Source organism: Rhodnius prolixus, unplaced genomic scaffold (assembly GCF_049639745.1).
Source record: "Rhodnius prolixus isolate KJV_2025 unplaced genomic scaffold, Rpr scaffold_6, whole genome shotgun sequence".
NCBI classification, from domain to species: Eukaryota; Metazoa; Arthropoda; class Insecta; order Hemiptera; family Reduviidae; genus Rhodnius; species Rhodnius prolixus.
In genome coordinates this window covers 14,260,269-14,286,952 of record NW_027411634.1, presented here as the reverse complement: position 1 = coordinate 14,286,952, position 26,684 = coordinate 14,260,269, and the positions used below count along the sequence as shown (strand labels likewise).

Sequence of the window (26,684 nt, the reverse complement as noted above, 5' to 3'; positions counted from 1 at the left end):
TCCTATCTAGAATTAACGCTACCACTTCTTCGTTTAATTAAATTGACTCTACTTTTCTCAGTAACCCGCCCTTTAATTGGAGCAGGAAAAGGAAAAAGAAGTTTTTATTTTGTCTGTTTTATTGAATATCACAGAGGCTGTGTTAACTGCCGAGTTCCTCGCTAAGTGAATTATACAAATAATGTTTTAATATGATGTCTAGAACGGATGTTTGTTTTCCTGTTTCTATTTTAGTCTAATGAAATAAACAATTCTTGGAGTTTAGGAAAAAAAAATGGTCCAGACTGAAGGGGAGATCTTATGTACATATACAGGGTGTTCAGCATAAGACTACGGTAACTTCGGGAGGCGATTCTGGGCATCATTTGCAACAAAAAATTCCATATAAACTATGGCTCGATTCGGCTCCGTTTTGTAGATATTTTTAATTTTATGTTTTTTCAAGGTACTACTACTTTTTAGCAAAATGTTGTCTATATTTCTCAAACTATTAAAGCTACAGTAATTTCAATAAGCTCATTAGAAAGAAGGTTAAATTTCCTTTTAAATAAGCTAATTTGTATTCCAAAATAATAATATTAAGTATTTTACTTTGTGGCCCAAACATAAGAAATAGCAAGTTTCTAATTTTTTCCAAAAACTTTGACTTCATTTTTCTCAAAAACATTTTATTTGAGAAAACCGTGCACTATTCAGGAAAAACTTCTACATACGATCGCCTTTCGAACGGTATACAATAATTGGGGTTATGTTATAAATTGATGCAGGAATCTGTGATTAATTGCAAAAAAGTAGGCCTCAAAACAGCGTCGGCGTTATGAAAGGAATTCACTTACCATAAGAATATAACTGATCAGAATCATCAAATCCAGTACGATTTTTTGCAAACGTGTAATTTAATAATTAATTTATTTAAGAACTTATATTCAAAAATATAAAATTTACATTATAAATAATGAAATAAAATAAAAAGAAGAGAAATGAATATGATGTTAAATGAGTGTTAGGTACCAATTTCAAAAGAAAGGATTTTCGTTTAACGAGTTTAGATCTGTGTGTTATTCTTTAGTTAATTAAAGAAATATGCCAAATAATGTGAATAAATCATCATTTTGAACTACTCAATAAAATTTTGGAATTAACAGGTTATGAAGAGCTAATGAATAAGCCGAACACAGGAGGTTGTGGAGAGCTAATGAATAAGCCAAGAACTTATTACTCGTTCTGATCCCCAAATTAAATAATAGTGGATGGAATACTTCACGGGACCGCCAGTACACCTCCAAGATCGGCTTAGCGTTCGGATCACCCTATCTAGAATCCACTATTCCCATCTACGAAACCGTAGATGCATAACATGTCGCGATATTCAATATTCGAATACGCTGGCATAATGATAGCAAAATGATAACTAAATATCTAATGAAAATGTAGACTTCAAACTATCTTTTCTTCTTCTTGTAATTATTTGTTTTTATAAGCCGTATTAGGATAAAACATATCAGTTTTTAACTTTGAATTAGAGCGATAAGTAAGGTTCTTTCATAATGCCGACACTGTTTTGAGGCCAACTTTTTTGCAATTAATCACAGTTTTCTGCATCAATTTTTAACATAACCCTAATTATTGTATACCGTTCGAAAGGTGATCGTACGTAGATGTTTTTCATGAATAGTGCACGGTTTTTTCATATAAAATGTTTTTGAGAAAAATGAAGTCAAAGTTTTTGGAAAAAATTAGAAACTTGCTATTTCTTATGTTTGGGCCACAAAGTAAAATACTTAATATTATTATTTTGGAATACAAATTAGCTTATTTAAAAGGAAATTTAACCTTCTTTCTAATGAGCTTATTGAAATTACTGTAGCTTTAATAGTTTGAGAAATATAGACAACATTTTGCTAAAAAGTAGTAATACCTTGAAAAAACATAAAATTAAAAATATCTACAAAACGGAGCCGAATCGAGCCATAGTTTATATGGAATTTTTTGTTGCAAATGATGCCCAGAATCGCCTCCCGAAGTTACCGTAGTCTTATGCTGAACACCCTGTATATAGGAAGAAGTCGTCGAAATAGACGACATCAGGAACATCACAGCAACCAAAATGAAGAATGATGTTGATAGTTGTCTAACTAGTTAATTTTAAGCAAAATATATTTATTATTGATATCAAGTTATTAGTTTAAAAAAAATAGTAGTATAGAACACTTATTTCAGATTATTGTATGATAGTTTTTGACACGAGCAGTAAAAAGTGATTAGCTATTTAATCTCCTTATTTAGTAACGTTTAACAAATTGCATAAACACTATTTGTAATTATGTTTACTAAAACATCATTATTTTTTGTTCACTTAATGTAACAACTGAACTGAAAAAACATATGAGCCGTTTATTTTTGAGAGTGGGGTAAGTCCATTTTTTGGGGTATGAACTTGTTATCTGTAAACAATTTACGAGTCCAAAAAAAATTCAGAATCCTAATATTTGGGAGATTGAAGTTTTAGCTCTTAACAATATTGTAAATATGTTTAATTTGAAAATGGTGCAAGTCCATCTTAGGTTGAAATTATTTAACCGTACAGCAAAATTTAACTCCGGTTGCTGTATGGTGAAGCAAATGTGATGGTTTAACATCATGTCTTATCTATCTATCTTTGGTATTGGTAATCGGTGATTGTACAATATTTCATAAAATTTATTATTATTTAATAATAATAAGTACATCTTAATTTTGTGTTTCGATAATAACACCAACATCGGGAAATTTTAGTATTATTGGCTCTGAAAAACTGTGAATTGTATAACATTCGACTTATATTATCGGCTATCAAGTAAGTTGTGTTGTTTTGAAAAGACTTAGTTCATTTATTGAGAATAATAATATTCTGTCCCCTGATCAGTTCGGTTTTAGGGCGGGACACTCTACAACTGCACAACTTGCCAGAGTTATTGACGAAATTGAGCACAATTTTAATCTAAATAAGCACACCGGGATGGCTCTGATCGATGTGGAAAAGGCTTTTGACTGCGTATGGCATAATGGTCTAATTTATAAGTTAATACAGTACAACTTTCCGAAGTACTTAGTCCACTTTGTTAACAGTTACTTAACACACCGTCAATTTTGTGTTACAGTTGGTAACGCTACTTCTGGCTTTAGAAAAATTGCGGCTGGTGTACCCCAAGGCTCAGTCCTTGGTCCCACACTTTTTAACATTTTCATAAATGACATAACAAAACTTAAATTCAGACCAAAATGCTCGTTATACGCTGACGACACTGCACTTTTTCTGTCGTCTTTTAGAGTGGATACAATAGCCAGGCATCTTTCTATTGCACTTGGAAAAAGTTTTAAATATTTTAATAAGTGGAGAATAAAACCCAATGAAGCGAAAACTGAAATAATTTTGTTTACACGTAGGAGGCCCCAAGTCATAAATTTTGTAAAAGTTAATGGTGTTGATCTCCCTTGGAAAAGAGAGGTCAGGTACCTTGGTGTTGTGTTGGACTCAAAGCTGACGTTTACAAAACACATCAATTCAATTTGCAACAAATCGCTCGGTATTTTGTGTAGCTTATTTCCTCTGTTCAATAAAACTTCAAACTTGAATTTTGTAAATAAAAAGTTAATTTACTACCTGTATATTCGGTCTGTATTGCTATATGCGGCCCCAGTCTGGTCTAATACTTGCCCCACAAACTATAAAAAATTACAACGCGTGCAGAATAAATGTTTGAGATTGATTGGGTCCTACCCTCGCTGGACACCAATCGACTACATGCATGCCACACTTGATGTGGCCAGTGTCTCTACGCAAGTGTACCTTCTTTCAGAAAAATTTGTCAGCTTGTGTGAAGCCAGCACACACTTGTATGTATCCAATATAGTTAATTACGATCTAACATCTCTTGCATACAAAAAATACAAACATAAGAGACTAAAACATATTTTGTTTTAGTACTGTTTATTTGTAGTTAAGGTTTTTTTTTCTTCTTTTTTCCTTAGTATTTAATATTAATTTTTCTTACTTTGTGTTATTTTAAGCTCTGTTGAGTGTATATAGGCACTATCGCCTGAAACCTCTTTATTCCTGTAAATATGTACATTTTATAATTTGATTTGAAGCCAATAAATATATATAAAAAGTAAGTTGTGTTGTTTTGTGCTCGGTGTACGAAAAAAGTTTCATTATTTGAAAATTAATTACGGATTTTGGTTTATTTTATAAAAATAAAAAATGGCTGAAACCGATTACAACGGTAATTATAACGCTGATGCATCTGAAAGTGAATTTGGTAGGTAACAAAAATAAAATAAAAATACTTTTCTGGGTAATAACGCCATTTCAATAAAATCCTCATTTGTAAGTAATTTTATTATGTTTGTAGAAATAAGACCCATGACAATCGGTAATAAAAGAAGAATCTTGGAATCAGAATCTGAATACGAAGGCAATTCGGGCCAAAATGATTCAAAAAAAGAAGAAGAATAGTTGAACTATTGATTAGTATTTTGTTTTTATTGTTAAAAAAAGACTGATACGACTGAAATATTATTTATTTAAATCAACGATTACAATAATTCATTAATTTTGAAAGTGAGGCAAGTCCATTTAGTTATAATAAAACTTTATTTTCCTTAGCCAGCACTATAAACACTATTGGATTATAAACTTACATTATCTAACACCACAAAATACAAAAAATATGTCTATTAATATTTACCAATATTTTTAAATTTATTGAACCGCAAAACCTTAAATAGCTCGAAATAACAAAAAATGGACTTACCCCCACTTTCAAAATAAACGGCACATATCTTTGTGTCAATGATCTAGGTATCACATTGGATCGGAATCCTGACAAATGCAATAAACTTAAAGAAAAGCTAACCCTTGTTTTTAGATTTTAATGTGCATAAATTTACCTTGTTTAAATCTTCAGTCTTAGCGTGTCTTCTTCAATACATTCAAATCAAGTAGAACAGTAGTTTTAAAGGATGTTCCATGAGAAAAGGTTATATTTTTTGTTTTTTTATACACTCATTAACATCATGTAAACAACAATGGCGCATAGAATCTGTTTAGATCACCCGGCCGCGCCGGACACGTTCTCTCGTTAAAGACCACCACTGATTGGTAACCTGTAATAGGCTACAAGGAAGGAATAAAATTTTAAAAAAAAAAGCAGGCCTCATACCTGTAATCCTCCTCATTGAGAGGCAATTGCTTAATCAACTAGCCCAGGGGTCGGCAACCTTTTTTAAGTAGAGAGCCATTTCTCCTTAAATAATTTTAATAAATCTTACCAAGAGCCGCAAGTGTAAACAAACTCTGTAGATCGTTTGTATTCGCAAATTATTATTTTATGATATTCAATAACATATAAATGTTTTATATATTTATTTTCACATATTGCGAAGTAAATAAACAAAATAATAATAACTTAACTAATGAAAAGGCAGCAGTCTTACAATATAAATCAAGTACATTATTTTGATATTGTACAATTCTATTCAATTTCGAACCTATCACATTTAAAATTATCTTTGAAAAATTACCTTTAATAAATGAAATTTTCATTTGTTTCAATAAAATTAAACTATACAATGTATTTTGGGCAGGCTGAAGAGCCACACAATTTGGATAAAAGATCCGCATGCGGCTCGCGAGCCGCAGGTTGCCGACCCCTGAATTAGCCAGTCCCTTCTTTAAATAAACTATAACTACGAGGGTCGTTTGAAAAGTCCGTACAAAGTGTTGATTAAACACTACTTTATGAAAGGCAAAACGCCTCAGGAGACTAAAGAGAAGCTTGATAAACATTATGGTGACTCTGCACCTTCGATTAGAACAGTTTATAAGTGGTTTCAAAATTTTCGGAGTGGCCAAATGGGCACAAGTGACGATGAACGTTCTGGACGCCCTGTTGAGGTTACTACTCCAGAAATCATTGATAAAATCCATGATATGGTGATGGTTGACAGAAGAGTGAAGGTGCGTGAGATTGCTAGTGCTGTGGGCATCTCGAATGAACGGGAAAATAATATTTTGCATCAACATTTGGACATGACAAAGCTATCCGCAAGATGGGTGCCGCGATTGCTCACGCTTGACCAAAAACGAAATCGTGTGAAGTGTTGCAAGGACGGTTTGCAGCTGTTCCAGAAGAATCCGCAGGACTTTAAGCGTCGTTTCGTCACTGTAGATGAAACATGGATACATCACTACACTCCTGAGACCAAAGAACAATCTATTCGTAAACAATGGGTTACCAAGGGGGAATCTGCGCCAAAAAAGGCGAAGACCGTTCCTTCGGCCGGGAAGATTATGGCGACTGTCTTTTGGGATTCGCAAGGAATAATCCTCATCGACTATCTGGAAAAGGGTAAAACTATTACAGGTGCATATTATTCATCGTTATTGGACCGTTTGAAAACCGAGCTGCAAGAAAAACGCCCACGATTGGCCCACATAAAAGTCCTTTTCCATCACGACAACGCACCAGCTCACACCTCAGCAGTTGTGGTCGCAAAATTAATGGAAATAGGGTTCCAACTCGTTTCACATCCCCCCTATTCTCCAGACTTGGCTCCCTCGGACTACTATTTGTTCCCCAATCTGAAGAAATTGCTGGCGGGAAAAAGATTTTATTCAAACGAGGAGGTGATTGCAGAAACGAATGGCTATTTTTCAGACTTGGACAAATCCTATTGTTCGGAAGGGATCAACAAACTAGAGCAGCGTTGGACGAAGTGTATAAGCCTAAAAGGAGACTATGTTGAAAAACAAAAAAGGGTTACGCCAAAAAATTAAGTAGTTTTTATTTTTGCACGGACTTTTCAAACGACCCTCGTATAACGATAAGTAGTTTGAATGAAGAAAATTGTTATCTTAATCAGAGAAATAAGAAGCATTAAAACTTCTTTACAAAAATAAAAGAAGATTTTATTGTTTAATTGAAAGTTGCGTGACTAGAAAATAATAAAGACTTTTTTGAATTTCTAACTCACAAACTCATACAAGTATTCGCATTTCAAAAACTCACGAGTCACTAAAATAAATAAGATAATCCTCACATTTTTTCTATGTAAACTAAACTTCATTTTACTGGAATTCATTTCTAAAGTCTTGCATGATCAAATAAATGTTTTTTTTGTTGCTTTTGCAATATAAGTAGAAAAATTGCCATAGACAAGGAAAACCGTAAAGGAAACATTTGGAATTCTATAAGGTTGAAGCACTGATCAGAACGATTTCTATTGTGTACAATACAATTGTTAAGGAAAATACACTACTAGCTAGCAAAAGGGAATATAACTCAAATTGACGTCGAAGGTATCTATGGAATGAAATTTATGTAGTTTTGTTGTGAGGTAGTGCAAGGAAAGATGTGTGTGTATATATAAAGAGAGGGAGTGAAGGAAGAGATCTGAAAGGAGGCGGCAAGAAGAGTATGGTAGGGCCGTTAGTGAAAGAAAGAATGGTAGGTGCTTATTGAGGGCAGAATGTTGTGAGTGACAGCCAATGTCTCCAAGTAGCCACTTTAGCCATTTTTCTACCATTCTTCACTGTCCTTCTTGCCACTTTCCTACTTACATCTCTCTTCTTTCTGCTAGTATTCTTCTAAGTATAAAACGTTAAAAAAGACACTTGTACAATTTAAAAAAATTGATAGAAAATGTTATTATTCCAAATTGAATATTTCTAAACATACGAGGTCTGTAAATTAAGTAATGAGACTGATTTTTAAATTTTTTTTTATTCAAAAAGAATTACAATTCTATATTGTCACCTTCAAAATAACTTCCTTCTGAAGCCACACAGCGCTGGAGACGTTTCTACCACTCCTCATAGCAGTGCTCGAACTCCGATACTGGAATAGCCTTCAGCTGGTCGGTTACAGCCGTTTGATTGTTTTCGTCTGTCCCAAAATGAGTTCCCTTGAGGTTGATTTTTCTACTTCGGGAAGAGAATTAAAGTCACAAGGACTCAAGTCAGGCGAATAAGGAGGCTGAGGAGCCACAAGAATGTTTTTACTGGCCAAAAGCTCTGTTTATTGAAATTGCAAGGATGGCAAAGTCGAAGATCAAATGCATGCTGATTTGTTTTTTCCGATATCCACGGAATCGTCCAAAAAGAGTTTCTACCTCAAGGTCAAACGGTCACGAGTGGTTCTTGAAAAACTTTGAAAAAGGGTCATTCGTGTGAGACCAAACATCAAGAACAAGCGGGTGTTGCATCACGATAATGCTCCTTGTCACACAGCAATTTCAATAAACTAGTTTTTTGGCCAGTAAAAACATTCCTGTGGCTTCTCAGCCTCCTTATTCGCCTGACCTTGAGTCCTTGTGACTTTAATTCTCTTCCCGAAGTTGAAAAATCACCTCAAGGGAACTCATTTTGGGACAGTCGAAAACATTCAAACGGCTGTAACCGACTAGCTGAAGGCTATTTCAGTATCGGAGTTCGAGCACTGCTATGAGGAGTGGAAGAAACGTCTCCAGCGCTGTGTGACTTCAGAAGGAAGTTATTTTGAAGGTGACAATATAGAATTGTAATTCTTTTTGAATAAAAAAAAATTAAAAAATCAGTCTCATTACTTAATTTACAGACCTCGTATAAAACATAATTATTACAGTCGGAAGGATACTGTAAATTACACAAACATTGGTTTATTTGAACACTTATTTTGCGGCCATTTTAAATTGACCATGGTTTAAATTGACTTAATTAGTTTTACTAATTACAAGTAAACAGTTTGATGAAAATCTACATGTTCTAATTTAAGTATTACAAATTAGCATACTGGACTCCCACGCGGAGGTCCCGGGTTCGAATCCAGCTGCTGACCCTTAGATTTTCTCTTCCTAGGAGCTTCTTACAGCTCACTGTCCGGTGATGGACAGTGTTGTCTGTAACGAGAGAACACTGTCCGGAGGCCGGCAGTGCACTGGAAAAAGCTCCGGGCGCTAATGACCTCAGCTGTTGATGCGCCAAAAAAAAAAAAAAAAAAAAAAAAAAAAAAAAAAAAAAAAAAAAAAGTATTACAAATTCTCACTACATCCAATTTACATCTCTTAAATCTAATCCAGTTGAATTAGAGAATAATTTGTGACTCGAATTACCCGTTTAGTAGTTGCAATACTGAGGGAGTTCAATTAAAAAGAGGTTGCCGATTTATTAAAATGTAAAATAATAATAAAAAATTACAGTAGTGCCTGTTTTTATCAGGCAAGCTTTACATTTTAATTGACTATAAGATATCTAGAGGCGGATAGCAAACTTAATTTACTATAAATTCTTTGAATTAAACTTTAAAATGAAATCCAAGGGTCTAGAACGAGAATCAAACCCAGTTATACCACAATTCATGTTTGGCACTACGCCTATTTCTTGCCTTTAACCGCTCAGATAACTTAGATTCTTAAGTAGTTGGATTTACTTCAACATAAGTATAAGTTCACTCATATCTGAATCTAGGATTTAGGATATATTTATCTGAGGTTCATCTATACGACACTTGAGCGTAGTTCAGATAACAATGTCCTAAATGGATTTATTTGTACGACCCTTTTAGTAAAAATTATCTAATTCGTATATAAAATAATTTAAAAAATGAATATACAATATAATAATCCTATAGTTTAGTCTGTAATGAGAGAACACGTCCACTATTGAGCAAATCGGTATCCTCCCAATATAAAAATGTATTATTAAAGGTTAAAAATAAATAAAAATAAAAACTATATGTGCTGTCAAAACGTAGAACAATGTTTAAATCTATGCAGAAATTAATTGAATTCCATTGCAAATTCAAATTCAAGGCTAAAAATGCAGAAACAAAATTTGAAATGTCTTTTTGAACTGTCCCAGTGAGAGGAGCCAGTAATATTCTAAATATTGTAATGTATAGTGAAGTAAACCAAGTCGAAAACATGGTGAGTTTAATATGACGCAGGTCGAAAGGGATAATGCCATACTTAAAGTACTCCCAGTTGGTTGTTTACTTGTCCTCGTTTGCTTTTATGTAACTATACAACAGTTTCCACATTGTTTTATAGTTCTGGTTACACTAAGTTTCAAAACTTTATTTTCATCAGTTTAATGGAAAATTAGTTTTGGTTTTTATGGGCAATATGGTAACTAGCAAGTTATTGTTCTCCATAATCTTAGGGAAAAAAACTCATCGTAATTAGGTGTTAACATAAAAAGAATACGTTTTTTTTATAATTATAATATTCTTAAATTTAGTAAGTTAAGGCAGCAACACATATAAAATATTTCACTTCAACAGCTAAGTACAGCAAAAGGAAGTTAATGAACAATTTAATGATGGAAACGCAAAAAGCTCTTTACAGCATCGAATTGCAGAGAATCAAAACAAATCAAAAAGAAAATTTAATAAGAACTAAAACAAATAAAAATACATAATTAAGGAAAACAACCTGTATTTAAAAGTAAAAGGTAAGGAAAAACAACTTTTCGGGTGCAAGTTTCCTCAAAATGTGTATTTGATGAAAACTTAAAATAGAATACACAACTCGTCAGCAATACCGCTTTATTCCAAATAAAGTTAAAATCTATATGAGTCTGATGGCAGTAATAGAGCATAATAGAGTTGAAATGTAGATATTAGGCTGCCTTAATTTGAAAAAAGAACTTCTAAAACTGTGAAAAAATCTAGAAACGAAAGCTAGAAAGGCCAGAACGTAGTGTTTCTACGTTCTAAAGTCATGTAAACCGAACAGAGTTGAAATTTAAATTGAGCTGCCCTAAATTGAAAATAGAACTTCCAAAAAAGTATTTTGAAAATCTTGACAGTATAACTTTATTTATAATGAATATATAATTTAAGTACAATGTAAGAAGCATTAAAGATGCCACACTAGTAAGTAGTAAAAGTAAAAGAGGATTATTTTCCTTTCTTTTACTGTGTTAAGTTTCTACTTGGGTATTAACATCAGTGGGACTTAGCAGTTACAATGTGTAACAAAGTTATTTGCGAATAACCTTTCTAAATAAACGAAAATGATTCAATCATAGTCGTTGGGCTTCTTCTGGTAATATCTTCTGGTCGTTACTTCATTTTTTTCATTTCAGTTGCGATTGATTCGGAAATAAAGAAACAATCAGATTAACTCTTGCGAAACATAATACCCAATATCTTCTCAACTTATGGATCTGTACACATGAAACTATAGCATATAACTAAGAAAAGTAAAGTGTATGTGACAATAAAATTCCATACGAATATGTTGTTTACAGTCGGAGATATAGAGGGTCGCAATTTTACAGGATGTCATGACCCAAAAAAAATTCAACCCTTCATATCTTCTCAATTTATAGATCTGTACACAAAAGAACTAGAGCTTATAACTGAGGAAAACAAAGGGTATAAGAGAACAAAATTCCATACGAATATGTTGTTTACAGTCGGAGATATAGAGGGTCGCAATTTTACAGGATGTCATGACCCAAAAAAAATTCAACCCTTTATATCTTCTCAATTTATAGATCTGTACACAAAAGAACTAGAGCTTATAACTGAGGAAAACAAAGGGTATAAGAGAACAAAATTTCATACGAACATGTTGTTTTCAGAGGAAGATATAGAGCAGCCGTAATTTTACAGGATTCCATGACCCAAAAAATTTTCAACCCATTATATCTTCTTAATTGATCGATCTGTATACAAATAAACTATAGCTTACAACTGAGGAAAACAAAGTGTATAGGAGAACAAAATTTTATACGAATATGTTGTTTACAGAGGAAGTTATAGAGCGGCCGTGAATTTACAGGATTTCATGACCCAAAAAATTTTCAACCCATTATATCTTCTCAATTTATAGATCTGTACACAAATAAACTATAGCTTACAACTGAGGAAAACAAAGTGTATAGGAGAACAAAATTTCATACGAATATGTTGTTTACAGAGGGAGATATAAAGCGGCCGTAATTTAACAGGATTTCATGACCCAAAAAATTTTCAACCCATTATATATTCTCAATTTATAGATCTGTACACAAATAAACTATAGCTTACAACTGAGGAAAACAAAGTGTATAGGAGGACAAAATTTTATACGAATATGTTGTTTACAGAGGAAGTTATAGAGCGGCCGTAATTTTACAGGATTTCATGACCCAAAAAATTTTCAACCCATTATATCTTCTCAATTTATAGATCTGTACACAAATAAACTATAGCTTACAACTGAGGAAAACAAATTGTATAAGAGTACAAAATTTCATACCAATATGTTGTTTACAGAGGAAGTTATAGAGCGGCCGTAATTTTACAGGATTTCATGACCCAAAAAATTTTCAACCCTTTATATCTTCTCAATTTATAGATCTGTACACAAATAAAGTATAGCTTACAACTGAGGAAAACAAAGTGTATAGGAGAACAAAATTTCATACGAATATGTTGTTTACAGAAGAAGTTATAGAGCGGCCGTAATTTTACAAGATTTCATGACCCAAAAAATTTTCAACCCATTATATCTTCTCAATTTATAGATCTGTACACAAATAAACTATAGCTTACAACTGAGGAAAACAAAGTGTATAGGAGAACAAAATTTCATACGAATATGTTGTTTACAGAGGGAGATATAAAGCGGCCGTAATTTAACAGGATTTCATGACCCAAAAAATTTTCAACCCATTATATATTCTCAATTTATAGATCTGTACACAAATAAACTATAGCTTACAACTGAGGAAAACAAAGTGTATAGGAGGACAAAATTTTATACGAATATGTTGTTTACAGAGGAAGTTATAGAGCGGCCGTAATTTTACAGGATTTCATGACCCAAAAAATTTTCAACCCATTATATCTTCTCAATTTATAGATCTGTACACAAATAAACTATAGCTTACAACTGAGGAAAACAAATTGTATAAGAGTACAAAATTTCATACCAATATGTTGTTTACAGAGGAAGTTATAGAGCGGCCGTAATTTTACAGGATTTCATGACCCAAAAAATTTTCAACCCTTTATATCTTCTCAATTTATAGATCTGTACACAAATAAAGTATAGCTTACAACTGAGGAAAACAAAGTGTATAGGAGAACAAAATTTCATACGAATATGTTGTTTACAGAAGAAGTTATAGAGCGGCCGTAATTTTACAAGATTTCATGACCCAAAAAATTTTCAACCCATTATATCTTCTCAATTTATAGATCTGTACACAAATAAACTATAGCTTACAACTGAGGAAAACAAAGTGTATAGGAGAACAAAATTTCATACGAATATGTTGTTTACAGAAGAAGTTATAGAGCGGCCGTAATTTTACAGGATTTCATGACCCAAAACATTTTCAACCCTTCATATCTTCTCAATTTATAGATCTGTACACAAATAAACTATAGCTTACAACTGAGGAAAACAAAGTGTACAGGAGAACAAAATTTCATACCAATATGTTGTTTACAGAGGAAGTTATAGAGCAGCCGTAATTTTACAGGATTTCATGACCCAAAAAATTTTCAACCCATTATATCTTCTCAATTTATAGATCTGTACACAAATAAACTATAGCTTAACACTGAGGAAAACAAGGTGTATAGGAGAACAAAATTTCATACGAATATGTTGTTTAAAGAGGAAGTTATAGAGCGGCCGTAATTTTACAGGATTTAATGACCCAAAAAATTTTCAGCCCTTTATATCTCTTCAATTTACAGATCTGTACACAAATAAACAATAGCTTACAACTGAGGAAAATAAAGTGTATAAGAGAACCAAATTTCATACGAATATGTTGTTTAAAGAGGAAGTTATAGAGCGGCCGTAATTTTACAGGATTTAATGACCCAAAAAATTTTCAGCCCTTTATATCTCTTCAATTTACAGATCTGTACACAAATAAACAATAGCTTACAACTGAGGAAAATAAAGTGTATAAGAGAACCAAATTTCATACGAATATGTTGTTTACAGAGAAAGTTATAGAGCGGCCGTAATTTTACAGGATTCCATGACCCAAAAAATTTTCAATTCTTTATATCTCTTCAATTTACAGATCTGTACACAAATAAACTATAGCTTACAACTGAGGAAAATAAAGTGTATAAGAGAACAATATTTCATACGAATATGTTGTTTACAGAGGAAGTTATAGAGCGGCCGTAATTTTACAGGATTTCATGACCCAAAAAATTTTCAATTCTTTATATCTCTTCAATTTACAGATCTGTACACAAATAAACTATAGCTTACAACTGAGGAAAATAAAGTGTATAAGAGAAAAATATTTCATACGAATATGTTGTTTACAGAGGAAGTTATAGAGCGGCCGTAATTTTACAGGATTTCATGACCCAAAAAAATTTCAACCCATTATATCTTCTCAATTTTTAGATCTGTACACAAATAAACTATAGCTTACAACTGAGGAAAACAAAGTGTATAGGAGAACAAAATTTCATACGAATATGTTATTTACAGAGGAAGTTATAGAGCAGCCGTAATTTTACAAGATTTCATGACCCAATAAATTTTCAACCCATTATATCTTCTCAATTTATAGATCTGTACACAAATAAAGTATAGCTTACAACTGAGGAAAACAAAGTGTATAGGAGAACAAAATTTCATACGAATATGTTGTTTACAGAGGAAGTTATAGAGCGGCCGTAATTTTACAGGATTTCATGACCCAAAAAATTTTCAACCCTTTATAACTTCTCAATTTATAGAACTGTACACAAATAAACTATAGCTTACAACTGAGGAAAACAAAGTGTATAGGAGAACAAAATTTCATACGAATATGTGGTTTACAGGGGAAGTTATAGAGCGGCCGTAATTTTACAAGATTTCATGACCCAAAAAATTTTCAACCCATTATATCTTCTCAATTTATAGATCTGTACACAAATAAACTATAGCTTACAACTGAGGAAAACAAAGTGTAGAGGAGAACAAAATTTCATACGAATATGTTGTTTACAGAGGAAGTTATAGAGCGGCCGTAATTTAACAGGATTTCATGACCCAAAAAATTTTCAACCCATTATATATTCTCAATTTATAGATCTGTACACAAATAAACTATAGCTTACAACTGAGGAAAACAAAGTGTATAGGAGGACAAAATTTTATACGAATATGTTGTTTACAGAGGAAGTTATAGAGCGGCCGTAATTTTACAGGATTTCATGACCCAAAAAATTTTCAACCCATTATATCTTCTCAATTTATAGATCTGTACACAAATAAACTATAGCTTACAACTGAGGAAAACAAAGTGTATAGGAGAACAAAATTTCATACGAATATGTTGTTTACAGAAGAAGTTATAGAGCGGCCGTAATTTTACAGGATTTCATGACCCAAAACATTTTCAACCCTTCATATCTTCTCAATTTATAGATCTGTACACAAATAAACTATAGCTTACAACTGAGGAAAACAAAGTGTACAGGAGAACAAAATTTCATACCAATATGTTGTTTACAGAGGAAGTTATAGAGCAGCCGTAATTTTACAGGATTTCATGACCCAAAAAATTTTCAACCCATTATATCTTCTCAATTTATAGATCTGTACACAAATAAACTATAGCTTAACACTGAGGAAAACAAGGTGTATAGGAGAACAAAATTTCATACGAATATGTTGTTTAAAGAGGAAGTTATAGAGCGGCCGTAATTTTACAGGATTTAATGACCCAAAAAATTTTCAGCCCTTTATATCTCTTCAATTTACAGATCTGTACACAAATAAACAATAGCTTACAACTGAGGAAAATAAAGTGTATAAGAGAACCAAATTTCATACGAATATGTTGTTTAAAGAGGAAGTTATAGAGCGGCCGTAATTTTACAGGATTTAATGACCCAAAAAATTTTCAGCCCTTTATATCTCTTCAATTTACAGATCTGTACACAAATAAACAATAGCTTACAACTGAGGAAAATAAAGTGTATAAGAGAACCAAATTTCATACGAATATGTTGTTTACAGAGAAAGTTATAGAGCGGCCGTAATTTTACAGGATTCCATGACCCAAAAAATTTTCAATTCTTTATATCTCTTCAATTTACAGATCTGTACACAAATAAACTATAGCTTACAACTGAGGAAAATAAAGTGTATAAGAGAACAATATTTCATACGAATATGTTGTTTACAGAGGAAGTTATAGAGCGGCCGTAATTTTACAGGATTTCATGACCCAAAAAATTTTCAATTCTTTATATCTCTTCAATTTACAGATCTGTACACAAATAAACTATAGCTTACAACTGAGGAAAATAAAGTGTATAAGAGAAAAATATTTCATACGAATATGTTGTTTACAGAGGAAGTTATAGAGCGGCCGTAATTTTACAGGATTTCATGACCCAAAAAAATTTCAACCCATTATATCTTCTCAATTTTTAGATCTGTACACAAATAAACTATAGCTTACAACTGAGGAAAACAAAGTGTATAGGAGAACAAAATTTCATACGAATATGTTATTTACAGAGGAAGTTATAGAGCAGCCGTAATTTTACAAGATTTCATGACCCAATAAATTTTCAACCCATTATATCTTCTCAATTTATAGATCTGTACACAAATAAAGTATAGCTTACAACTGAGGAAAACAAAGTGTATAGGAGAACAAAATTTCATACGAATATGTTGTTTACAGAGGAAGTTATAGAGCGGCCGTAATTTTACAGGATTTCATGACCCAAAAAATTTTCAACCCTTTATAACTTCTCAATTTATAGAACTGTACACAAATAAACTATAGCTTACAACTGAGGAAAACAAAGTGTATAGGAGAACAAAATTTCATACGAATATGTGGTTTACAGGGGAAGTTATAGAGCGGCCGTAATTTTACAAGATTTCATGACCCAAAAAATTTTCAACCCATTATATCTTCTCAATTTATAGATCTGTACACAAATAAACTATAGCTTACAACTGAGGAAAACAAAGTGTAGAGGAGAACAAAATTTCATACGAATATGTTGTTTACAGAGGAAGTTATAGAGCGGCCGTAATTTTACAAGATTTCATGACCCAAAAAATTTTCAACCCATTATATCTTCTCAATTTATAGATCTGTACACAAATAAACTATAGCTTACAACTGAGGAAAACAAATTGTATAATAGTACAAAATTTCATACCAATATGTTGTTTACAGAGGAAGTTATAGAGCGGCCGTAATTTTACAGGATTTCATGACCCAAAAAATTTTCAACCCTTTTAATCTTCTCAATTTATAGATCTGTACACAAATAAAGTATAGCTTACAACTGAGGAAAACAAAGTGTATAGGAGAACAAAATTTCATACCAATATGTTGTTTACAGAAGAAGTTATAGAGCGGCCGTAATTTTACAGGATTTCATAACCCAAAACATTTTCAACCCTTCATATCTTCTCAATTTATAGATCTGTACACAAATAAACTATAGCTTACAACTGAGGAAAACAAAGTGTACAGGAGAACAAAATTTCATACCAATATGTTGTTTACAGAGGAAGTTATAGAGCAGCCGTAATTTTACAGGATTTCATGACCCAGAAAATTTTCAAGCCATTATATCTTCCCAATTTATAGATCTGTACACAAATAAATTATAGCTTACAACTGAGGAAAACAAGGTGTATAGGAGAACAAAATTTCATAGGAATATGTTGTTTAAAGAGGAAGTTATAGAGCGGCCGTAATTTTACAGGATTTCATGACCCAAAAAATTTTCAACCCTTTATATCTTCTCAATTTATAGATTTGTACACAAATAAACTATAGCTTACAACTAAGGAAAACAAAGTGTATAGGAGAACAAAATTTCATACGAATATGTTGTTTACAGAGGAAGTTATAGAGCGGCCGTAATTTTACAGGATTTCATGACCCAAAAAATTTTCAACCCTTTAAATCTTCTCAATTTATAGATCTGTACACAAATAAAGTATAGCTTACAACTGAGGAAAACAAAGTGTATAGGAGAACAAAATTTCATACCAATATGTTGTTTACAGAAGAAGTTATAGAGCGGCCGTAATTTTACAGGATTTCATAACCCAAAACATTTTCAACCCTTCATATCTTCTCAATTTATAGATCTGTACACAAATAAACTATAGCTTACAACTGAGGAAAACAAAGTGTACAGGAGAACAAAATTTCATACCAATATGTTGTTTACAGAGGAAGTTATAGAGCAGCCGTAATTTTACAGGATTTCATGACCCAGAAAATTTTCAAGCCATTATATCTTCCCAATTTATAGATCTGTACACAAATAAATTATAGCTTACAACTGAGGAAAACAAGGTGTATAGGAGAACAAAATTTCATAGGAATATGTTGTTTAAAGAGGAAGTTATAGAGCGGCCGTAATTTTACAGGATTTCATGACCCAAAAAATTTTCAACCCTTTATATCTTCTCAATTTATAGATTTGTACACAAATAAACTATAGCTTACAACTAAGGAAAACAAAGTGTATAGGAGAACAAAATTTCATACGAATATGTTGTTTACAGAGGAAGTTATAGAGCGGCCGTAATTTTACAAGATTTCATGACCCAAAAAATTTTCAACCCATTATATCTTCTCAATTTATAGATCTGTACACAAATAAACTATAGCTTACAACTGAGGAAAACAAATTGTATAAGAGTACAAAATTTCATACCAATATGTTGTTTACAGAGGAAGTTATAGAGCGGCCGTAATTTTACAGGATTTCATGACCCAAAAAATTTTCAACCCTTTATATCTTCTCAATTTATAGATCTGTACACAAATAAAGTATAGCTTACAACTGAGGAAAACAAAGTGTATTGGAGAACAAAATTTCATACGAATATGTTGTTTACAGAAGAAGTTATAGAGCGGCCGTAATTTTACAGGATTTCATGACCCAAAACATTTTCAATTCTTTATATCTCTTCAATTTACAGATCTGTACACAAATAAACTATAGCTTACAACTGAGGAAAATAAAGTGTATAAGAGAACAATATTTCATACGAATATGTTGTTTACAGAGGAAGCGGCCGTAATTTTACAGGATTTCATGACCCAAAAAATTTTCAACCATTTATATCTCTTCAATTTACAGATCTGTACACAAATATACTATAGCTTACAACTGAGGAAAATAAAGTGTATAAGAGAACAATATTTCATACGAATATGTTGTTTACAGAGGAAGTTATAGAGCGGCCGTAATTTTACAGGATTTCATGACCCAAAAAAATTTCAACCCATTATATCTTCTCAATTTTTAGATCTGTACACAAATAAACTATAGCTTACAACTGAGGAAAACAAAGTGTATAGGAGAACAAAATTTCATACGAATATGTTGTTTACAGAGGAAGTTATAGAGCGGCCGTAATTTTACAGGATTTCATGACCCAAAAAAATTTCATCCCATTATATCTTCTCAATTTATAGATCTGTACACAAATAAACTATAGCTTATAACTGAGGAAAACAAAGTGTATAGGAGAACAAAATTTCATACGAATATGTTGTTTACAGAGGACGTTATAGAGCGGCCGTAATTTTACAGGATTTCATGACCCAAAAAATTTTCAACCCTTTATATCTTCTCAATTTATAGATCTGTACACTAATAAACTATAGCTTATAACTGAGGAAAACAATGTGTATAGGATAACAAAATTTCATACGAATATGTTGTTTACAGAGGAAGTTATAGAGCAGCCGTAATTTTACAAGATTTCATGACCCAATAAATTTTCAACCCATTATATCTTCTCAATTTATAGATCTGTACACAAATAAACTATAGCTTACAACTGAGGAAAACAAAGTGTATAGGAAAACAAAATTTCATACGAATATGTTGTTTACAGAGGAAGTTATAGAGCGGCCGTAATTTTACAGGATTTCATGACCCAAAAAATTTTCAACCCTTTATATCTTCTCAATTTATAGATCTGTACACAAATAAACTATAGCTTACAACTGAGGAAAACAAAGTGTATAGGAGAACAAAATTTCATACGAATATGTGGTTTACAGGGGAAGTTATAGAGTGGCCGTAATTTTACAGGATTTCATGACCCAAAACATTTTGAACCCTTTATATCTTCTCAATTTATAGATCTGTACACAAATAAACTATAGCTTACAACTGAGGAAAACAAAGTCTATAGGAAAACAAAATTTCATACGAATATGTTGTTTACAGAGGAAGTTATAGACCTGCTGTAATTTTACAGGATTTCATGACCCAAAAATTTTTCAACCCTTTATATCTTCTCAATTTATAGATCTGTACACAAATAAACTATAGCTTACAACTGAGGAAAACAAAGTGTACAGGAGAACAAAATTTCATACGAATATGTTGTTTACAGAGGAAGTTATAAAGCGGCCGTAATTTTGCAGTATTTCGTGACCCAAAAAATTTTCCACCCTTTATATCTTCTCAATTTATAGATCTGTACACAAATAAACTATAGCTTACAACTGAGGAAAACAAAGTGTATAGGAAAACAAAATTTCATAAGAATATGTTGTTTACAGAGGAAGTTATAGAGCTGCCGTAATTTTACAGGATTTCATGACCCAAAAAATTTTCCACCCTTTATATCTTCTCAATTTATATATCTGTACACAAATAAACTATAGCTTATAACTGAGGAAAATAAAGTTTATAAGAGAACAATATTTGAGAATATAACAATATAAGAGAACATATGACTTTGTTGTTTACAGAGGCAGTTATAGATCGGCTGTAATTTTACAGGATTTCATGACCCAAAAATTTTTCAACCCTTTATATCTTCTCAATTTATAGATCTGTACACAAATAAACTATAGCTTACAACTGAGGAAAACAAAGTGTATAGGAAAACAAAATTTCATAAGAATATGTTGTTTACAGAGGAAGTTATAGAGCTGCCGTAATTTTACAGGATTTCATGACCCAAAAAATTTTCCACCCTTTATATCTTCTCAATTTATATATCTGTACACAAATAAACTATAGCTTATAACTGAGGAAAACAAAGTGTACAGGAGAACAAAATTTCATACGAATATGTTGTTTACAGAGGAAGTTATAAAGCGGCCGTAATTTTGCAGTATTTCGTGACCCAAAAAATTTTCCACCCTTTATATCTTCTCAATTTATAGATCTGTACACAAATAAACTATAGCTTACAACTGAGGAAAACAAAGTGCACAGGAGAACAAAATTTCATACGAATATGTTGTTTACAGAGGAAGTTATAAAGCGGCCGTAATTTTGCAGTATTTCGTGACCCAAAAAATTTTCCACCCTTTATATCTTCTCAATTTATAGATCTGTACACAAATAAACTATAGCTTACAACTGAGGAAAACAAAGTGTACAGGAGAACAAAATTTCATACGAATATGTTGTTTACAGAGGAAGTTATAAAGCGGCCGTAATTTTGCAGGATTTCGTGACCCAAAAAATTTTCCACCCTTTATATCTTCTCAATTTATAGATCTGTACACAAATAAACTATAGCTTACAACTGAGGAAAACAAAGTGTATAGGAAAACAAAATTTCATAAGAATATGTTGTTTACAGAGGAAGTTATAGAGCTGCCGTAATTTTACAGGATTTCATGACCCAAAAAATTTTCCACCCTTTATATCTTCTCAATTTATATATCTGTACACAAATAAACTATAGCTTATAACTGAGGAAAATAAAGTTTATAAGAGAACAATATTTGAGAATATAACAATATAAGAGAACATATGACTTTGTTGTTTACAGAGGAAGTTATAGATCGGCCGTAATTTTACAGGATTTCATGACCCAAAAAATTTTCAACCCTTTTTATTTCTTCAATTTACAGATCTGTACACAAATAAACTATAGCTTACAACTGAGGAAAATATAGTGTATAAGTGGTCAAAACTTTACACTAATATGTTGTTAGCAGAGTCTGCATGAATTTAGAGCAAGCTATCTTTGGCTTATCAATCGTAACTCTACTGTTTATAAATGCAGCTATCATTTTTACGAATATTCTTTTCTATAATTATTAGCAGAATTCATTTTAAAACTATTGTAAATGAGTCAATGAATTAACAAGTGATATATCTTTTTATTCTGACGAAGGTAACAAATTTTATGTTTTTTTACAGCTAAGAAGAAGCATTTGTAATACAAAGAAAAATAATAGTTAAGCAGCCTAAATTAATACGAGTTTATTTTTAGAAATTTTACTTATTGCCAATTACATTTCACATAACTCGATAAGAGCTGCAAAAACTGTAGCTGATATTTAAATAAGATTCAGTCACTAAATCAAGTGACTAATCAGTATTAATTAGGAATTAGCCAAAGGAATTAATCAAGTTCTCACTTTAGTGCATCAAAGTTGATAGATACTCTTCGTAGGGTCATTGCATTCAAGGTAAGTTAACAAACCAGGCACATCAGCACTATCTATTGTAGTTCAATTAATATTCTAATCGGTCGTACTGTCATTCATTTTTATTCTATCTAGGTGAGTGCCTTGATAGATCAATAAATATTTTTGAAATTCCAGCTGACTATTTTACAACAAATTGTAATAATCACTACAACAGATTTGGATTAAATGTGGAAGATTACTTTCAGATAGCAACATGAACATATGATTCTTAATTTTTTTGACCATCAGATTAATCTTTCCATTAGATATTTATCATTAATGAGTTAGCAATATTAAATTTTCAGAGAACATTGAAGTGTTTGCCAGAAAGTCATTTTAACGAGCTTGAAAACAAAACAAAATCCTTAGAAAATAAACAGATTTAATGAACTCTTTAGTAGAATTCTTTTTTCCAGTTGCTAGTAGAAGACTTTCAAGTAGGAAATGTTTATCGAAGGCTTTTCTTTTTAAAGAGTTTGTACTCAGTATGTTGTGCCAAACGAAGTGACGCTGTTTTTCAGTAGTAAAACTGTCTGTTGAACAAGTTAGTCGCATGTAGGAGTGTATGTCACTCACTACTGGCAAGTAATATCCCTCGAATGGGCCCAAACTACAAGAAAAACTCTCCTTTTACTAACTTTAATGTACTCCTGTTCTCTTTTATCGCATTATTCCAAACTTACCTTCTAAGGTGCTTCCTTTATTGTCACTAGAATTATTGGAAAAGTTCTTACGAAAAGTAATAAAATCTAAAATTCTCTAGGTATCTAACTTAATTTTAGAAAGAAAATATATATTACATCAAGTTCGGCAATCTCCAGAAATGTAAAAACAACTATCCGTTTAATTGCCTCAAAATTTGTCAAGTCAGGAATGAACTTCTGAAAGGGAATTTTAAGGTATTTTCAAAATAGATATCCTTTGATATCCATTTCTCTCATTAAATTCATGAATTTAGAATAGTTAAACCCAAAAATTTTATATATGTATACTCGTAAATATACAATACAGGGTGTTCAGCATAAGACTACCGTAACTTCGGGAGGCGATTCTGGGCATCATTTGCTGCAAAAAATTTCATATAAACTATGGCTCGATTCGGCTCCGTTTTATAGATATTTTTAATTTTATGCTTTTTCAAGGTATTACTACTTTTTAGCAAAAAGTTGCCTATATTTCTCAAACTATTAAAGCTACAGCAATTTCAATAAGCTCATTAGAAAGAAGGTTAAATTTACTTTTAATTAAGCAAATTTATATTTCAAAATTATAATATCAAGTTTTTCACTTTGTGGCCCAAACATAAGGAATAGCAAGTTTCTAATTTTTTCCAAAAACTTTCGACTTCATTTTTCTCAAAAATATTATAAATGTAAAAAACGTGCACTATTTATGAAAAACATCTTCATACGATCACCTTTCGAACGGTATACAATGCATTGGGGTTATGTTAAAAATTGATGCAGAAATCTGTGATTAATTGCAAAAAAGTAGGCGTCAAAACAGCGTCGGCATTATGAAAGGAATTCACCTACCATAAGAATATAACTGATCAGAATCATCAAATCACGATTTTTTAAATATAAATTTTACATTACAAATAATAAAATAAAATAAAAAGAAGAAAAATGAATATGATGTTAAATGAGTGTTAGGTACCAATTTCAAAAGAAAGGATTTTCGTTTAATGAGTTTAGATCTGTGTGTTATTCTTTAGTTAATTAAAGAAATATGCCAAATAATGTGAATAAATCACAGATTTTCTTAAACTACTCAATAAACTTTTGGAATTAAAAGGTTGTGAAGAGCTAATGAATAAGCCGAGACAGGAGATTGTGGAGAGCTAATGAATAAGCCAAAAACATATACATAAAACATAAAACTGTATAATATCGTATGTATATTTAATACAAATAGATCTAAATATAGGTTATAGTTCACTAAAATTTATTTCTCGCTGGAATTCTCAATTTGCTTAGATTATATAGACTCCTATACTCCTAAAAAATAAAAATAAAATAATTGACTAATTCTTCAGAACCACAAACGATATTGGTTTATTTAAACAGAATTGTTTTCCTATTTTATTGACATACAAATGATCTAATAAGCCATGTTTTTCTTAAAAGATCAATAACCTGTAGTTCCCTATTCAGGTCAGTAAGGTTACTTATTCCAAAATACTGCTTTCAAATATCTACTATGATAAGTTAAATAGTTTTAGTAATTTCGTTTTCATAAACAAAATCTGTCGTATAGAGTAAAGTAAGCATTGTTTTATTGCAATACTTGGTTTAATATTTTAATCTTTATAGTCTTGCTAGATTGGGGTTAGTATTATAGGACTTTTTCGATTCCCTGTAAAATGAAAAGATTTATTTGGGTCAGAAGGTTGTTTATTTTAATTCCTCTCGTCAAATGCTTTGCTTATTTTCAGACTTTCATTTTCAATACCTTTTTATTTTCATGCTTGCTGGCATAGGAAGTAATTTTTCATTTAAATAATCAAAAGATTGTTTATTTATTTACGATAGCCTAGCAGTTAGAGGCCTGCAAAGCTGAGAATTATAATGGTGGTAATGGGTTCGATTCCCGGTCTAGGCCTTGGATTTTATTTAATAATTTGTATGAGAAATTCTTAGTTAACTTAATACCAAATTTCAAAGTTTTTAGTTTTAGTGTAATGTCCTTTCTCCAAAGCACTCCTTCCAGGTCTATTTATTTCCAGCATCTCTAGAGAAAATGCGACCTAGACCACTCAGAATGAAGCAACACAGTTCATCAGAAGGTAGCCAATCTTCCTGACCTACTTTCAAAAGTCACCTTCATCTTTCTAGGAATAATTTAATAATGTAATAATTAAACGTGACTTCTGACTCTAGAAACCTGAAAGCATAACTTTATATTTTTTCAGTGTATGTAAGAATCTAGAAATCATTTCCAGCCTTTGCTACTGTTAACGGACTCGGCAGGTTCTACTGGACAAAGTTTATTAGTTACTCCTCATTTCTGTGTCCCGTTAGTGTAACTCCATATTAGGGTGTTTCAAAAAAATGATGACTTTTAAATTTTAAAGAGCGCCGGGCGGAAAATCAAAGTTCATTTAAAAACAAAAAGTTTCGTCCGTATTAGAGCAAAATCGATTTATATTTAGAGGTCGCTACCATTGATCAAAAGATTTTTGTTTTGCTTTTTTTCATAGAAAATCCTTATTAAATGTTTTGTATCTTCTAAAATTATTAGCAAAACATGTAATTGGACAAAGTTTATTTAAATATAATTTGCTATAAAGTCAAAGCAGTTAGAATCATTTAAATGGCCATTTTATTTTCAAAGTTATGAATAATTAAAGAAGCTGTATTTAAAAATATATATATATATATTTAGAAGTATATACATTTTTGAAAAATGACGATTAATTAACGTTTTCATCATGTAAACTATTTTGAAGACTTTAGTATTTAGTTAAAAGTAAGAATAATTATTACCTCTTCATTGTTCTGCAAACCAATTATATTAGTTACCTCTATAAGAAAAAAAACAAACAAAGTACTGCCTTACTGCTTACAATTTACTACAGCGATTGTCTAATAGACATGGAAGTAATTACTAAACAAAATTTCATAAATAAACAAATGTTAATTAAAGAGAACTACCTGCCCACATTCTTTAGCTGAGTGTATGTTACGGGGGTTATCGATTTACCAGAGAGCTTATTAGGCTCTGTTAGCTGTCATTGAATTGGTTTCAACCTTGTAATTTATGAATTTCGTCTTGTCTATAGCCCGTTAAGGTACTTTCATGTATGTTCGAGTGAAGTAGGCTCTGTAAATTTCTTATGTCACTACAATATTTATTTTGGTTGCCAGTTAACCTTTTTATGTTCTCAATTTGAAGTTATAAATAAAAATCTTGTATAAAATAGTCACGCAATTTCCTTCGACCATTTTTTTTTAATGTAAAGATTAGCCCAAGTAGATAATTACTTTATTAATTGAAGTAACAATAAAATATAAAGAATATTTTATGAATTTTATTTGAAGCAGCACAAAACCGATTCCATTAACTATTATTGTGACTTTTGGTGATTCATGCTATCTACTTTCTTCGACTCTTATTTATTCACAAAGCATAACTCCCATCTTTAATTTCTATTGGTGTTTAAGCACAGTTTTATCCAGGTTAGTGACCACTATAAAGTGCGTTTTTGTTCTAAGCTAAGGGTATACTTACGCTTCGTAAGAGTTATTTA

The 26,684-nt window shown here is 31.5% G+C and overlaps 1 protein-coding gene and 1 long non-coding RNA gene across 2 annotated transcripts in view; both read right to left on the bottom strand.

The window, feature by feature from the left end:
- Ten-a (Teneurin-a transmembrane protein) overlaps positions 1-26,684 on the bottom strand; it is a 1,628,256-nt gene that overhangs the window by 1,462,747 nt on the left and 138,825 nt on the right. The gene's annotated exons all lie outside the window — the stretch shown is intronic.
- On the bottom strand, positions 3,438-22,814 carry LOC141461171 (uncharacterized). The gene is made up of 3 exons (XR_012462638.1): positions 22,382-22,814; positions 4,933-5,158; positions 3,438-4,096 (listed from the first exon to the last, which is right to left on the bottom strand). It is a non-coding gene; the product is annotated as an uncharacterized lncRNA (long non-coding RNA).